The sequence below is a fragment of the Phaenicophaeus curvirostris genome, chromosome 25, assembly GCF_032191515.1.
Source record: "Phaenicophaeus curvirostris isolate KB17595 chromosome 25, BPBGC_Pcur_1.0, whole genome shotgun sequence".
Taxonomy (NCBI): Eukaryota; Metazoa; Chordata; class Aves; order Cuculiformes; family Cuculidae; genus Phaenicophaeus; species Phaenicophaeus curvirostris.
The window spans coordinates 5,215,147-5,233,135 of NC_091416.1; the positions used below are offsets into that span (position 1 = coordinate 5,215,147).

At 43.7% G+C, this 17,989-nt stretch overlaps 1 long non-coding RNA gene across 4 annotated transcripts in view; it reads left to right on the forward strand.

Moving 5' to 3' along the window:
• Window positions 1-17,989, forward strand: part of LOC138730918 (uncharacterized) — a 42,650-nt gene that overhangs the window by 15,285 nt on the left and 9,376 nt on the right. For 2 of the 4 annotated variants that reach the window (XR_011339112.1, XR_011339111.1), the window contains 4 exons: window positions 3,107-3,218; window positions 6,971-7,063; window positions 11,348-11,477; window positions 13,762-13,838. This is a non-coding gene — a long non-coding RNA (uncharacterized lncRNA). Of the gene's footprint in view, window positions 1-1,443; window positions 3,219-6,970; window positions 7,064-11,347; window positions 11,478-13,761; window positions 13,839-14,484; window positions 15,361-17,989 lie in introns of those variants that run through there. The other 2 variants (XR_011339113.1, XR_011339110.1) reach the window with 2 other exon arrangements.

Here is a 17,989-nt window from a genome sequence, read left to right on the forward strand (position 1 = left end):
AAATACCATGTTTCTTATGTATCTTACATGCCTAAAATGCAGGGAAGTTACCAAATATACCTGGCTGCTGTTTAAATCCTCAGTTCTGTTTGCTTAACTAAATCCCTCGGAAACTCCAGCATTTATCTGACAATGTTTGAACACGAGAGTCAAGATTTCGTGTTGGCAGCATTGAGAGTTTGGGGCCCCGGGCAGCCTGGATGAAGCTAGTGGCCCTGCTGCTCCGTCAGGACCCAGAACACGAGCTGCCTGGCACCTTTGGACTGTTTATGTGATTAATTCTGGCAAGAGTTTTTGAGTCCCCAGAAACAACAGAGGCAGCTTGCTAGTGGGTCAATTTTCGAAGTTAGAATTGTTTGGGTTGGAAAGGACCTCGAAGCCCATCTAGTTCCACCCCTGCCATGGGCAGGGACACCTCCCACTGGATCAGGGGCTCCAAGCCCCATCCAACCTGGCCTTGAACACCTCCAGGGATGGGGCAGCCACCACTGCTCTGGGCAACCTGGGACAGGACCTCCCCACCCTCATGGGAAAACATTTCTTCCTAAGATCTCATCTCCATCTCTCCTCTTTCAGCTGAAAATCGTTCCTCCTCATCCTCTCCTTGCACTCCCTGATCAAGAGCCCCTTCCCAGCTTTCCCAGAGCCCCTTTCAGCACTGGAAGCTGCTCTAAGGTCTCCCTGGAGCCATCTCTTCTCCAGGCTGTACAACCCCAACTCTCTCAGCCAGGCCTCAGATGGAAGGTGCTCCAGCCCTCAGATCATCTTCATGGCCCTGCTCTGGACTCAAGTCCAAGTCAGCAAATAAAAAGTAAAGGGTAGGCATAGGGTTCATTTAATTAGGCTAATCTAAAAGTGTGAAATATGATCTTTAAACATATCTAAATAACCCAGAAAAATGTTTTTTCTGGTAAGATGACACTTAAAAACTTTTTAATATCTGCAAATCCTTGTTTAGTGAGTTCAAAGAGAAACTATTGGTTTCTTGAGTGTTACCAAAGCCAAATTTTAGTTATTCTAAGAGTGGATTAGTGGGATTTTATTTCATCTTGTTTTCAAAGAGGTTATAGATACCACTACCATGGTTTATAACTCCACAATTCCTTAGGACAAGGCAAGTATCCGGGCTAACACAATGCTGCTTCTGTATTTCATGAAGGCACATGCATTAAACATACGTAGGTAGTTAAAAAACAAGAAGTTTTTTGGTACATTTTCAGCAGTACCTTATTTTCCCCCAGTAAATCTTTTTGCGGATGGAAGTGCAAATTTTCAGGTGTAAATCCACAATTTGCATTGACTCCCATCCAATGTTGAGCTGTTCCGTGAGGGTCGATTATTGGGTTTTTTATCTGTTTGGTATTTTTTTAGGAATAGCTTTAGAAATGAGTGGTAATAATTCGCAAATAAGTACCGTCTCGTTTCTTTTTTGGTGCTAGCATTTTAGATCTGTTTTGCACACGCATAAAGGAACTTAAGAAGGTTAAAAAAATAGCGGTTATTTATACCAACACACACATTTGTAGCTATCAAACTTCACTTTATGTGAAGTATGTTAATCGTCTGGTATGTAAATCAAATGATCTATCTTGCTCCAAAGAACAAGGAGCAATAATTCAAAAGGAGAATGGTCAGTACATTGAAGCTGACAATAAGCATAATTCAATGTGCATATTTTTCTTCTGAACAAAATAGCATTCCAGCTCTCCCCCTGATGAGAGGAATGTATTGTCGATTAATTAGACTTCCATCATATGTCCTCGTATGCCCTTCTATCATATGTCTTCCATATGTCCTTCTATCATATGCCTTCCATATGCCCTCTGTGTAATTAAGCTTCTATCATATGGCTTCTATCATATGCCATTTAAATAGATTTCCAGGAGAATGTGGCAGTGTTACAATCGTGGACCTTTCGCGATGAGTAAAGGAGCATCTCATGAGCTGTAGATTAAAAGAGGAGGAAGCAAAAGGAAGGTGGCTTGCCCTGCACAGTTAATTTAATTGCCAGTTTTGTTTCTCTCAGCTTGGGCGATGAAGGGACAAAAGTGTCCTATTTTCCTTGTTTTCCATTACTGTACTAGTCCCAGTTTTTATTCATTTAAGCCTGTGAATAGTGGGAGAGAGAGCGACTGTTGTTCAGAGAACATTTCCACTGGAATGTACAATGAAGAAGAAACAATCCACCTCCCAGAAAATTGTTTGTTCTACGATAATGAAATGTAAACTTTGGTCTTGGTTTTGACCCTTTGAGTCTGCAACGTGAGGTGAAGTACTAGAAATACGTGGTGAGAGAGTTAATAAAAATGAGACAGTACAATTTACTTAACCACGCATCCCTGTTCTCCCTTACGGACAATGGGTGGAGATAGCATTGTGCTTTTCTTGGCATGGTGATCGCTGGGTAGAGAGCGTCCTAACGTACAAGAATATGTAGTGAAATGGATTCCAAATTTACTGTGACTTATTAAGGATAAAGAGCAAAAATAGGCGGTAATGCTTATATATGTAATGAAGAAAACTGCAAGAATCCAAGAAATGATGAGGTCTCTGAATGGTTTCCAATGAAAAAAAAAGATGATAAGAGGGCTGGAGCACCTCCCGTATGAGGACAGGCTGAGAGAGTTGGGGTTGTTCAGCCTGGAAGAGAGAAGGCTGTGGGGAGATCTTATAGTGACCTTCCAGTACCTGAAGGGGCTCCAAGAGAGCTGGGGAGGGGCTGTTCACAAAGGTTTGGAGTGAGAGGACGAGGGGCAATGGGGATAAACTGGAGAGGGGCAGATTTACACTGGACATAAGGAGGAATTTCCTCACAATGAGAGTGGTGATGTACTGGAACAGGTTCCCTAGAGCAGTGGTGGCTGCCCCATCCCTGGAGGGGTTCAAGGCCAGGTTGGATGGAGCTTGGAGCCCCTGATCCAGTGGGAGGTGTCCCTGCCCATGGCAGGGGTTGGAACTGGATGATCTTTAAGGTCCCTTACAACCCAAACTGTTCTATGATTCTATGAGAAGACAGCTAGTGTGCTTGTTCGCATTATGTTCATTTGTGTATCTGTGCCTTCTTTCTCCCAAACAGCTTCTGAGAGTGTTTTCTAATCCCAGTCAGACTGGATAGAGGAGCAGTGACTTCCAAGACTGTTCTGTCCCAGCCAGCTTTACAGAAATTACAGCCATATACCCAGTGCAGTTGGGAAGAAGGTTGAAAGGACAAAGAGAAGGTAAAATATTGATATATGCTGAGGTGTCCAAATTATAACGTGGAGAGCAGTGTGGCATGTGCCAGTTCACCTGGATTAACTGGGTTGAATGAAGTAATTAGAACAGTTCAAACTGATTCTCACTGGATGGTAACCAGCGTGTCCCTGAAGACTTGGTACTCCCGTTGCTAGAGCGTGCTGTAACCCATACCATATGACTTCACTGCTATTTTTATGTGCTCTGCGTAGATTAAGCTAGAATTTACTGAACAATGGTCCCATATTTTGCTGTGTAGTCACACTGCTAGCCAGTGTTTGTGGTAGAGATACAGTTCCTCAAAGACAGGTGATGGGTCTAACTTTGGATTAATCTTTTTTTCTACTCAGTTCTCATTTAAAACACATGCACACACACAAATACATAACCAGTCTGTAGCAAGGCCCTAGGTCATTAGGGAATTCATATGTTGTCCTGCACCATTAGTATTTTGCTGGTGCAAGTCATAAACTGCATGCTAATGGAAGTCAGATAAGACCTCATCTGGATCCCTGAGTCCAGTTCTCAAGTCTTCAGCGTAGGAAGGCCATGAAACTGTTAGAACAAGTCCAGAGGAGGTCATGGAGATGATCCGAAGGCTGGAGCACCTCCCATATAAAGACAGGCTGAAAGAGTTGGGGTTGTTCCGCCTGGAGAAGAGATGATCTTTATTTTTTGGAACTAGATGATCTTTAAGGTCCCTTCCAACTCAAACTAATCTATGATTCTAAGAAGGAGCTCTGCTTATCCACAAAATCAATATGTGGTTGTCCGTGAAACCATAAGCATCTTCTGCTCATTCTGTTGTGCCTCCTCACAGCTCTTTTTGGAGTGGGCCAGCCTGTGGTGGTGAGAAAGCTGGAGCAAAGGGTTTTTCCTGGACTTGGATGCTCTTCCTTTGGAAAGGAGGCTGAAACTTTCACCGTTAGAGGGATTTTTTTTCTTCTTTTAAACAATGCCTTTCATCTATTTCCACACCCAGTTGAAACTATGCTGCAACACTTCTGCTGCTAAATCGGATGCATTAAGTACAGTCAAATTTGTACATAAAAGTTTTGTAAGAACTGGGATGAAATAGAATGGAATGCTAGAATGACTCATTGTTTAATGAATAAGGCTCTAAGTGTTCTATTGATGCCATTTATAAATCTGTATAAAATGTATAGAATTCATGTCATAACTGGAATTCCAAGCACAGCAACCTTGTGAGCTAAATTATGATGATGATAGGGTACTGCACAAATTAATATGAATTCTAACACGCTTCTGCTTGAAAGCTGCTCAGACAGTTAAAAATAAGACAATTTCATTACACGGATTCAAAGCCCAGACCTGAGCAATGCTGCTGCTCTCTCCTTTGGAAATTGTTAATTACTGAAGAAGGAAGTTCTTTTTGTGTGTTAGAGTCAAAAGTATAACCTAAAAGGGAAGCAGATGTGCGTTCAATTAGGTGTAGTTATCGATCAGAGTGCAGCTGGAAAATAAAAGTTTTACCTGGTATAGACCAGCTCAATATCAGAGATTCTTCTATTGGGAATGAGCAATCTGAGCCCAGAACAGGGATCTGAACACTCTGTTTGACTTTTTCCTTCTCATTCTTACCTTTCCCTTTTCATAGTTGGGTGGCTTAGATCTGAAACCAGATGAAGCCAAACATCTCCAGCGTGAGTTTTCAAGCTAAATTCTATATCCATTCAGACACACTCATGCGTATGTGGTGTTGGCCTACCAGGATTTAACCTTGCAATAAAAGCTTCCAGTCTAAACTGGAGCAGAAAGGAAATCCGATGTTTGGAAATTTCCCATAGCAGAGGAAGATCCAAAATGTTTTATTTGTACCCTCCTTTTCTTTTTTTATCAAGACAGATTTTCTAGTTGCTCTGACTCCACTGATGCTCTAGGCAGTCCCAGCTGCATATATTTAGTTTTATATATTCAAAATATAAGATGTAGTCTCCCTGAACAAGTTTTTTTTTTTCACCATGCAATAGGTTGAAATTAGTCTCATTGTACAATGTCATGGCCCTGTTTCTTGGTTAAATAAGTTCAAGAATCAGGTTTCTGGGGCAGATAGGGAACGAAATTGAAAGTCTGCATTCTGTGTAGTGTCTCCTCCTCACCACCACCTCTCCCTGCTTCCTTCTCCAGTTCATAGAAAACAGCCTCCTCTCCAGTTAGGTGATCCAAGACTGTCTGAGATGTACTGCAAATGAGCACTACTGGCTAGAAATACGCCAAACAATTATTTTCTTAAGAGTGGGAGGGAGATGCTAAGGATGAAGTTGCTTATCTAGGGAAAGAGCTGCTGGCCAGAGGTGGGGACCTTACCCATGGCTGCAGGGATCTCAAGGTACAACTGCTGTTTCTTTTCTAAGAAAAAAGCCCATGATGCCCAAGACCACTTTAAGAGTACTGTTTAAGAGCAGGGTAGGTATAGACAATATAGACTCCTTGATTTCTATTTTCCGTGCATGCTCTTGTTGGATCCCACATTCAGGTAGCCACATTTGTGCCACGGAAGAGCAAACGTTGTGGTGCAGGGTTCTCCCTTATTCCTCTTGCCCTCAGAGTGTCCTTCCAGTACATAAATGGAGCTACAGGAAAGCTGGGGAGGGGCTTTTGATCAGGGAGTGCAGAGATTGGTTGAGGGGGAATGATTTCAAGCTGAAAGAGGGGAGACTGAGATGACATCTTAGGAAAAAATGTTTTCCCATGAGGGTAGAGAGGCCCTGCCCCAGGTTACCCAGAGAAGTTGTGGCTGCCCCATCCCTGGAGGGGTTCAAGGCCAGGTTGGATGGGGCTTGGAGCCCCTGATCCAGTGGGAGGTGTCCCTGCCCATGGCAGGGGTTTGGAACTGAGTGATCTTTAAGTTCCCTTCCAAGCCAAACTATTGTATGATTCTTGGGTCATTGAGACTAAATCCCCTTCAAGCATGAGTCACCCTGCTGCCACTTTTCCTTCCCCCTTTGCCAAGGGCTGATGACAAGACTGTGATTTCTCCAAGCTCGTCTTTGTTACAGGTGTGACGCGCAGCTCAGAAGGTTTCATTATGGCTTTCATAATGTGTTAACAGAATGTCAGGATCGAGTCATTTATAATTAACAGGGATGTGTAAATGTCATGTCTAACAATTGTAGTGTAAGAATATTTTTGTGAATGGGCCATTTTTTACACATGCAACTGTCAATGTCCAAAAAAAGCCTTAACCAGTCAGGCAAATGGCTTTTAAAGACTCCAAGCTCCGTCCAACCTGGCCTTGAACCCCTCCAGGGATGGGGCAGCCACCCCTGCTCTGGGCAACCTGGGCCAGGGTCTCCCCACCCTCACAGCAAAACATTTCTCCCTAAGATCCCATCTCAATCTCCCCTCTTTCAGTTTATATATACTTATATAATGGCAGCAGTCTCACCTGAAAGGAAAAGCGAATTGGTGTTATCATGAAAATAAAGGAAGAGGAGGTAGACTGAGAAATTCTCAGTTTCACAAAGTGAATGCAAGGAGACATGCAGTGAATGAAATGGCGACAAATTGAAGATGTTTTAAAAAGTGATTCTTTTCCACTAGTGTTAATTAAAAAAAAAAAAAAAATGGACCTAATTGCTATTAGAAGTTGATGTGAAGTTTACAAGCATAGAACAGATGAGATACTTATATTTTTAATAACCATACATAGAGTTATGGTAATTCATTGTGATAACTTCAGAACTGAGTTTAGACTTCATGTTTCATGGTTTAGGATGAAGTGCAGCAATTCAAGACCAGGGAAGAACCAGTGGAAAGGATGGCTCTGATCGTCCAAAGCTGCTAATACTTGTCACAGTTGGAAGAGGTATGTTAGAGAAGTCTGGGTTCTGGCACAGTCTGTATCTGTCTCCTGCAAAGGATTAATCACTTAGTTTGCTGCTGACTAATAAAAATGAAGGGCTGATGGATGTTTATCCGTCACTGGGCTTGCATATTGAATAGCTGCAGCACAGCAGTATCAGAAATAATCATTCAATGGCACAGTCCACCTCCAGTTCCTTACAGTTATTGTGTGTGGTGGGAAAGGATTTGCACAGCCACTCCAGGAATGAAAGCAGAGGAAGGTGAATTACTTTTCCAACAGCCAGGTCACTTGGATTGAAGTTCTCCATCTAAACATGTGTTGTGAGCTTTTTTCTTCCTCATTAGATAGGTTTCTTGGAACCCTGGCGTAACCAGAAGTAATGAAAGTGAGAGAGACAGAGAGGAAGGTCACACCTGGTTCTACTTTCACACTCACTTTTCACTGGGAGGTTAGAGCTGGCCTTTACCAGGCAAGGGCGTCTCACACGGATATGATCAGGCTGCTGTGAAGCGTGATAAGCCCAGATGTGGTGCCGCACTAGCAACAGTCCTGCCTCCTGGAAGCCTCCTGGAAGCCTGAGCTGGCACTTCCAAATGGGACTTGCTGGAGATCAGTGGCTGCGGCAGCTCAGGTTGGTACTAGATCTGCTGCAGGCAATCCCCTGAAGAGTGTAGGCAGAGCCTTTGTGTTCCTTGGCTTAAGGGAGATTTAAGGAATTGTAAACAGTAGGTCAAACCCTTTCCCGGATTAATGCCACTGATGTGGGTTTATTTTAAAGTTTGTTTTTCTTGTGTTTGAAGTGGCCTCTCATCTCTTCTGACAAGGAATAGCAGTTGTGGCATCAGAGAGTGGTTTGCTGTAGTGGGGTTTGTAGTCTGTGTGATGCCACAGCTTCCCCTTGGCTTTCCATTTCCTTTCATAAATGAGTTTGTTAGATTTAGAGGACAGGATTTTGTAAAAAAAAAATGAGGAAGAGTTGGAAAAAGAGGAAGGAAATGGGAAGGGAAGAAGGCAAGACACAGTTGCTCTCTGCTACAGATCTTGTGGTTTGAGTTGAGTTTGGAAATTGCCTTTCCAGTAACTTCTGAAATGTGAAAGGAGAATTTATTTTATAAGGGTCCTAAGTTATTTCATCCACTCCATTTTTATACAGGAACAGTTATTGAATGAGAAGGTAAACAGCGTAGGTCTTAGTGGAAAAAATAGGAGGATCCTATAGGATGTTCTGTCTTGGTGCTATCTAACATTATATATGTATATATTTATATACGTGTGTCACATGCCTGTGAGTAGCAAATTGCAAAGCAACAATACTAATGGGTTGAAGAGCCAGAAAAGGTTATCTGGAGCATGATAACTTTTTAGACTAAAAGGATGCAAGGTGAAAGCCTAACAGACTGTCTGAGAGTTGTACAGAGAGTCAGTCCTGCACCAGAACTGAGTCAAGAAGTTCTGTGGGGCACCTGGGATGTGGGGTGCTCAGGTGGGCAGGACTGACTCTCTGTACAACGTCTGAAGTCACAGGGAGGTTTTTTTCTGTAATAAAAACCTCTCTTCAAATTATTTTAAAGCATGCTTCTCTTGCATTTAAAGACTGGAGGAAGCTTTGCAAGTGAAAGTGGCTGATTTTTGCCATTAATCATAGAATCACCAGGTTGGAAGAGACCCACTGGATCATCGAGTCCAACCATTCCCATCAATCACTAAACCATGTCCCTCAGCGCCTCGTCCACCCGTGCCTTAAACACCTCCAGGGATGGTGACTCAACCAGGAGCTAGCAGTAAGAGTTCCTGTGAATGACAGCGGGGTTTTTCTCTTTGTCCTGCCACAGCTTTAAAAGGATTTAGACCCTGGGTTAGGTTGCAAATAAAATGCTTCCAGTTGCTGTTTCCATTAATCCTACTCTGAAATTTGGTTATGGAATCACTTCATTTGGTCGTCTCAAACTTAACTTGCAAACAAGCCCTAGGCAAGGGGACTCGAGCAACGCTTTAACAGCTTTCATTGCTCAAGCGGTGCCTTGAGACCCATGGAGGCAGTGGACCCTGATGGAGCTGCTCACATTCTTGTTTGCTCCTTGGATGAGGCTTGCAACCTCAATGGGAATTTGCTTGATCAACGATGAAGACAGAATTAATCTCTTATTTGCCTTGAGTATCCACGGGAGCTTTAAAAACTCCAAACAGGACAGAATTTGCTTGGGAAGTTCAAAATCTCAGCTCCTTTACTCATTGTGAAGCCCTCAGTCTGCCTCCTGCCACAGTGCATTACATATTAATGTAGATTTTGCATTATATATCAACGCAGATTTGTCCTCAGATACCCTGCTGTGGAGAAGGCCATTTTTAAATCTTTAATAGGGCATTAGAGCAATTTGCCTGTGATTTCATTTTAAGTGGGCAAGGAGAGTGGTGACAAACGAAGCTGGGAGGCCCTAAAATTCTCTGAATATTCCATGTTTTCCTGGAACTGTTGGGAAAAGGCTGCCAGAAAGGTCTTGGCAGGTTTTCTAGGTGACCGGCCAAGTCTGAAGCAAATGTGGATAGTTAATAGGCTAATGCAGCTCTGGTTCCAAGTCTGTGCGTATATAACATACGTTTTTATTTAAGAAATCCCACCGCATGGAGGAGCAAATGTCGTGCTAATATATCTTCCTGAGCGAATATAGCGAGGGAAAAAAAAGCGGTCATCTTGTAATGATAAAATAATAAAATAAGGTTCTTTTGCCTTTATTTTTTAGGGATTTGAGTTGTCAGTTGAAGGAGAGAAGACATGGGCAATGAAATCAGTAGACAGGCAATGGAGTTCCCGTGAGGGCCCAGTGTTAATCAGGAATGGCTTATGTAGCAATAGTTTGTCTCTAAGAAAAAAGGCAGAAGTTGCTCCAAGAATGGATTTCCGTTACTAGATCGACTTTTTGATGTTACTGTGCAAGTAATTAAAAATGGCAATTAAGCAGGAAAGTGACCAAATAATAGCTTGGGACCTGCTGGTACGTTTGGTTCCATGTGAACAGCCCATCATAGCATGACCTGCGTGGGTCAAATTGTAAGAATTAAGTGCTGCTACTGAACCACCCCAGGTATAGGTTGGGTTGGGAGGGTTTTTCTGGGATGCCAGGGTCAGAATCATGGTTCTCTGCAGTCACAGGCACTCAGGGAATAGGTGTTTGCTTCATGACCAGCAGCAGTTCATCATGGGAAACCAGAGTTCAGATTCCTCTTAGACACCAGGAGAATTACCTTTGTAATTTTAAAGTTACTGCGAGGGATTCTTGTTCATATTCAGCTCATGGGGCCTGTCTTGTTTTATTATTAATGGGGCGAAGGCTGTGTGCAGGCTCTACCATTGCAGTGGAACAGGGTTGTTTTTTATTAAGCCGTTGGTGCAGACCCTGAAATTCTGCTACACAATCCCTGTGGGATGGGGGATGAGTCAGTTGTATTTCTTTGGTTTTATTCGCTGTCTATAAAATAGGGGTCCATGTTCCTTGTAAGGAGTATTGTAAAGACAGAGAAGTTGCTCTTATGTGACTTGTTTGCAGGCTGTTATTGGAATTACAAGGAAGTACACCTCTACGAAATGTTTCATACGAGGACAGGCTGAGAGAGTTGGGGTTGTTCAGCCTGGAGAAGAGAAGGCTCCGGGGAGACCTTAGAGCAGCTTCCAGCACTGAAAGGGGCTCTGGGAAAGCTGGGGAGGGGCTCTTGATCAGGGATTGCAGGGACAGGACGAGGGAGAACAGTTTTCAGCTGAAAGAGGGGAGATTGAGATGAGATCTTGGGGAGAAATGTTTCCCTGTGAGGGTGGGGAGGCTCTAGCCCAGGTTGCCCAGAGCAGTGGTGGCTGCCCCATCCCTGGAGGGGGATTGGTTGTTCAAGGCCAGGTTGGATGGGGCTTGGAGCCCCCGATCCAGTGGGAGGTGTCCCTGCCCAGGGTAGGGGGTGGAACTGGATGGGCTTAAGCGTCCCTCCCATCCCAAACCCTTCTATGACCCCATGACTGCCTCCATGCTGACACATACATTCATTAGCAGTGCAGAGTTCAAATTGACAGTATTTATAATCTGATATGACTTTTATACAAACAAAATCCACTTGCAAAGGTTGCTATTACACTTCAAAAAAATCCTAATTAAAGAAAATAAGTCAGTATCATCATAATAATAATAATCTGATAATCATATTGTTCTGTTTGTTTTCTTCATTTTGTGTCTCATAAAAATGCTACGCTGTTTTTTTTGCATTATAAAACCAGCTAAATTTAAGTTTTGGGTGTACTAGAGCCTGCACTGCAACGCTAAGTGATGCAGAAGCACAGACTGGCACCAGGAGCGGGGAGACTGGCTGCTGCGCTTGCGTCCCGCTGCTATTTCTGGCACACAGAGACTGAGCAGTGTCTGATGGGCCAACCGTAAGTCCTCAGAGGTTGCCGTGTCTTCCTCGCGTTCTGACATTCATGCTGCCTGTCACATGCCTCTTGATATGTGGCTTTCTCAGTTTTAACACGCTCTCAACACCAGTGAAGCAACGGAAAACAAGTTACTGTATATTAAGACCTCTGTGTCTGGTTTCACAAGAGGTGAGGGTGGCTGGACTTGTGTTCAGCCTTCGCCCGTGTTAAAGTGCCCAAGCCTGTTATTTCTTTGACAGCGATACCTAAATGGAGCGGTGTCCTGGAGACACGCTGTGAGGAGGGACTCCCTGTCCCCAGGAGCTTGCAGTCTAAATAGACAAGGCAGGCAGAAGAGGCAGCACAAAGAGATGGAGGGGCTTGCCCGAGACACTGAGCGCGGCGAGCGGCAGGAGTGGGAATAGGAACAGGGCTTTTGAATCCTCGCCACTACTCTCATCACCACCGATTCCGGACTCCTCAAGCTCGTTGTGCCAGCTTCCACCCTCTCCCTCCACAGGGATCCGTGGCGAGTGGTAGAAAACGCTATGGTGTCCTACCTTTTGGGTTAATTCTTAAGCAGTGGCTGAGACAAGTATTTTGTTGATATATGCCCTCACATCTTGTGGCTTTTTTTAGTTGGGTCAACTGGAGGCTGTGACTGGAAAACCTGAAAAACATTTATTTCTCTGGTTTATCTTTGAAAGAATTCCACCCTCTCCTTAAAAAGGAAGCCAGTGCTGGTGGAAAGGGCTGCGAGTCCGACTGGAGGTCTGGGGGATGCTTAAGGATGATGCTTGGAGGTTCTTCACGTCCCTGTGATCTCTCAGGGCTCTTTACAGATGTTAGTTAAGGCTCAGAATCACAATTCCTTATCTGCAATAGTTACCTGTTTGTGTTGGGTTTAGGTGGGGGGAATCAAGAAGTGGGCTGCAGGTTTGAGGGTCCACAATGAATTTATTGGGGTGTGGGAATAGATCTGGGGACCGCAGGCTGCAGATACTGCCCTCCAACCTTGGAATTACAATTTCTTTTTACTGAGTGACCCTAGCACTTCTTGCCTTTTGGAATATGATTCATTCCAGGTCTGCTCTTAATCTTTCTAATTTTCATTTAATTTTCTACTTTTTCTGCAAGATCAGATTTCCCAAATGTCCCTAAACTTTATGTATGTTTCTGAGGTTGAACCTAGGTTCAGCAGTTTAGATTCTAATTGCTCAGCCTCAACATATATCATTTTTACTGGCTTTTTCAGAAAGAAAAAGAAAGAGTTGATTGAGAGACACTTTTCTATGCAATGACCCTATTGAAATTTCAAGTAAATTTTAAAAAGCATTAAATGTTGACCAGAGAGAGAGTTTTTGTAGCACCCTTGTAGGTTAACATATTAATACAGCTCATCTCTTAGCAACTGAAATATTTTACCATTTGTCAGTCTCCCAGTGTGAAGCCTCAGATCTTAAGAAATGAAGGCAGCAGCTCAAAACAGGTTAGATTTATCTGAAATTTTAGTGAGGTTCTTGGAGATTTTGTTCTCTTTTAAGAGAATCGAGTCTTATTTGGAACCATGTGAAATATGAGGGGTTTCAGGTGCTTTATGTGATACGGAAATGGCAAATCATGCAGGAGTAGATGGAATACTTTTTTTGCGTGACTTCATCCATGTAAATCTGCATTTCCCCTTGAGTTTCAGAGTTCAGATAAATCCGGTGTGTACAGGAGAACCCATGGCTAAGGGCCAAATGTTAACTCCCAATAGACAAGATGCACATAACTCTAGGTACTGCATTCCCTCTTCTCATACTCCTTCTTTGATATCAGTTGAATTAATCTCTCTAACCTTTCTCTGTTACATCCTCTGACCTTTCCTTGAACTCTTCCCATTTCCCAAAGCTTTGTTTTCAACAAGGGCACTGACTGGTGCAGAATTCCAGGCCCTTTCACCAGGAGGTGAACAGCGCTGCCTCATTTTGTTCTTGCTCTACTCACCTTGGGATAGAGCTGTTTATGGCTTTCTCACCTTATTATTTTAATTGTTCTCCATTATCCAGGGATTGATACGGTTGGAGCAAAAAAGTCTTTGAGAAACCTGTTAGCAGAATGAAGGGATGGAGAGAAAATGCAACAACAACTTTTTAAGCTGTGTTGCTGTCAAGACAGTGCTTAGGTGAGGTATTTTGGTAACAGATGCCTTGTTGAGTTTGGAGGTGAAAGTCGGTGGGTAAGCCAGGTTTAAAGGAATTGCTGGACACGAAAGGGAATTTACGTGGTCTTCAACCACACTCCATCCTCTGTTGACTAACAGGATGTGAAATGAAGATAACAAAAGTAATGTGGACGTAGCAGCTTTCTTCCAAGGACCTCAAACCACTCCAAGGACAGGTAAGCATTATCGTGATGGTTCTATACATGGGGAAGCAAGGTAGGAAGAGGTGAAGTGTTTTTCTCACTGACTTGATGTGGAATTGGACAATGATATACAAGCCAGTGAGGTTCAAATTAGAAGCTTCTGGTTGTCAAACTCCTCACTTGGTAGAGCCCAAATCATGACACCTTTATCCAACTTTGCTTTCCATGGACGTGCCCCACGCTATGAACTAGTACCTTTCCTCACATCATCAGGGTTCTTCATTTGCATTAGAAAGTGCTTTTTACTCCACTGAATAAATTACATTCATTCATAAACTGTTCTCACATATAATCATACATGCTCTCCATACAGCTGAGAGGGAAGTGTTATTTTACATTTCCTAAATGCTGCCTGTCTAGTTTGTCTAGAGTGAAGTTATTGAGTAGTCAATAGTTTATATAGTTAATGCTGAAGCCCCTGAAGCTTCATCTCTAGCTGAGCATCCTTTCTCCTGTGTGTCTTCTCCTTTGAATCACTCTTTCCAATTTGTCCTAAAAAAAAAAAGTAGGAACAGATGTCTCCACTCTGCTTTCTGCTATAACTTTGCACCTATACGGGCCTCTTCTTCCTTTGAACCTGTGCCTGTGATTAAATTCATTCTTCCTTTCTGTTTTCCAGCTTTTCTCTGCAAACTTCCTCTCACTCTACTTCTGGAAGGACTTTTCCTGCAAACCAGGTCCCTAAGAGGGTTAGGGATACAGGGTTATTTGCACCCACCCCAGCATGGTAGCAGCCAAACGTTATAAGTTGCTGGATGGTTAAATAGCCTGTAGCACATAAAAGAAGCTTCAGTCTTCTGGTGCGGTTCAGAGCGAGCGGGTGTCTTCCTCATTGCTGCTCTGAACTTATCCCTAGATCTGAAATTTGAGGGTTCTTTGTCCTTTTTAACCTGTTCACATTGATAATACGAACAGTCATGCTCAGGGCTGAAAGGACTCCAGAGCTGTGGCCTGTTTTTAAACAAGAGAACGATTTTCAGGCCAACAATTTCAAATTCCTGGTGGTCACAGTGCCAGGTGACGTGGCCATTTGTGTTTCCTTCTGTAATGCCTGGCTTGAATGATCCCAAAGCAGCAAGCTCAGTTAAATCCATGGCTATGATCGAAAGAGAATGACTCCTCTGTCTTTTTTGTGCCAGCCTGGAGGTCCTTAGGTTTTGGAATTTGGGTCTTTGAAAAACAAGGTTACTGGCGTCTAGTAAATTAAGTGTCTGGATGTTAGTGATGATTCACAAAAGCAATTAAAAAAAGGAAAGTGCTTTTCCACTGAGCGTAATGTCTTGGTTTGAAGATTGTTCTTAAGTGCGTGTGTAATGCTGCAAACAGTGGTCAGCGGTTAGTGACTGCTGTGTGTAAGATTATGGATCTGCTTGCAGCAAAACACTTCTTTTCACAGGGTTCTAATGACCAAAACCGTTTTATTTGGTGGCTGATTCTTTCTTATTTTGTATCTATTTCAAAATAGTTCCCATCTTTTCCTTCTTCTTAAACTTGTGGAAAAAATAATCTACTGAGGAGTCAATATTTTCCATGGGGAAATGCGTTTTTTGCAATGTAAATATTTGAGGTGGCAGATAATTGAAATACATCAAATACAGGTGGTTTTTTTTTTCTCCCCCAGTTCTACTCTCTTGCATTTCAGCCCTGACCTTCCACAAACACAAAATGCCTCACTTGTTTGGCCTTCAAAGCGGTTTTCAATAAGACTGAACTCAGTTAAAACATGATTAAGGTTATTGTTGAATACAAAGATCCATCAGCTCAGCCACATTACCTAAGCAAGAAGCAGACCCTGAGAAGAACTCTAGAGGCTTCTTCCTACGGGGACCTTTCAGGTCGTCTCAATCAACCTGTTAGCTATTAGTGATGGCTCTTAGGCTCTGCTGCTGCTGTTCTAGAGCAGATGCTTCCAGTCTTGCTTCCTCCTCCAACTGGATGCCTCTCGCTTCTCCTGGCGCATATTCCAAAGTTGGAGCTTGAGTTTGCTTTGCCCTCACGTCCTGCCCTTGGTTAGACCACGCGTCTATGCTAAGGCAAGCAAAATAGTTTACTGATTTATCATGGATCATTAGATGGAGTAACCATTCTTAAAACATCACCAGTATAGATACAATAATTAGCAATGTGCTTTTGTTAACATCGCCAGCCTCTACCCTCCTGTACGGTACCCTTGGGTACTAAATAATTACCCACTTTGTGTGGTTATCTAGCTCACTAATTACCCACAAAAATTGGGGTCAGGTGTTAACTGCTTGAAATAAGTATCCTCCAAAGGCTTGGTTAAATTGTATAAAGAAATTATGTGTTTGCAGCAAAACTTAAAAAAAAATAAAACAACCAACCCACAATTTTTGGGAAGAAAGATAACAGAATGGGGAAAAGACAATGGATGTAAATTGTTCTGCGTGATGGCAAAATCTTGTGAGGGTGAGGGCATCTGTAAGGGGAGTGAAAGGATGGTTGGCAGATACAGGCTCTCTAATCCAGACGACTTTCCCAAAGATTAGATCCTTCAGCACGCAGGGTTTGATTCTTCCTCTATCTGGGCTGATGTCAATCAGGATTATGTCGGTATAAATAAGAAAATTTGTAGCCATGGATTCCTGGACTGACTTGGCTGCATAATCCCACCTCCTCTACCACCCAGGGACTTCTGCATTGCACCTGATAATTTAATTATGCATCGTATATTTATTTCCATATGTTTGTTTTCCTTGTTTCAACCCCTGTGTGCATGCGGAATTTCATTCGAAGGCTGCCGCTCATAAAACGCAGCGCTTTGAGTAATAATTTCATTCCTGCGTTCAGGGAGTTACCCCAGTGAGTCAAAGATTTCTAGATAGCCCCACCCTCCCAACTTCCCGAACACTTACACTGCAGTCACTTTCTCTTTGCCAGACCCACACAAGATGTCTAAGCAGCCCAAATCCCAAGAGGAGGCTTCTCCTGCCTCTCCTCTGCTTTAGCCTCCCCAGAAATGTAGGAAATAAAGCCGCAGAAACCCTTGAAATACCCGATGGGGGTAACGGAGGGGTAGAGACCGTCCTCCTCACCTGGTTTCTTGCGTTGGTGCTCTCTGCCTTCAATACAAAGGGAACAGATTTCAGTGGGAGCTAAGAAGGTGTTTCTGAAACCCCCGCCCATCAGGCTCTTTGGATTCACGGCTACCTCTAAGCACACCTGTGCGGTGGCAACCGAACAAAGAAAACCCCCCTCCTTTATTGATTTCTTCTATATTTTATGCGAGGAGCACCTTCTGTTCCCGCAAGCGGAGGCAGGTACGAGGCAGCAGCTGCCCCACTGCCCGTCCCCATCGCTGGGGCGGACGAGGAGGGTCTCAGGTGAGGTCCCTAAATCCTAACTGGGTCTCCTGCCTTGGGGCCATACCTGTTCTCATCGTGCCGCGCATCGAACATCGTGCACATCGTTCCGCAAACGCAGGGCTCGGCTTCATAAAGCACAATGCAGATTTAGTCGTCATCTTTGTCTCTTCCACCCCCCTTCCCACCTCCTCCCCTGCTCCGCTCCCCGCTGATGTTAACTGTCTGTATTATTATTTATTGTTATCGAGGGATTTGGTTTGATCAATGAAGTGTAGATGCGTCCGACGGACATTGGGAGAGGAAATGCTTGGAGAATGAGTAACATGTCTGCAGCGGAGGGTGTGTGTGAGGGAGAGGGAGCATCGCTACTAGAAACGTTGACTGATGAGTTCATTTTAAAATCCAAGGGCATATAGCTGGTAAATTAGCACATATTGCAAATATAGTCTTGGTGCGAGGGGGAGCGGGGCTGCCGTTGAGCGGAGGGGTGGGTGTGGAGGCGGGGAGGGGGGGGTCGAGGAGAGGAGATTGTCAGCTCCAAAGTCATCACGGGCATGAGCCAGGCAGTCTGCTCGCAGACGTGGGGCGTGCGATTTCCACGGGCGGCGAAGCGGGGTGGTGGTGGTGATGGTGGTGGGAGCCAACCCAGATAGAAGCAGCGGGTTTTATTGTTTCAGATCCAGAGGGATGCTAAGCGAAGGGCTGCACCCCAACACCCCCACTCCCCCCCATCCCCTAATAATTTTTTTTTTTTTTTTTTTTTCTCCTTCCCTTGCACCCCCTTAGGAAGGAAGGTGGTGG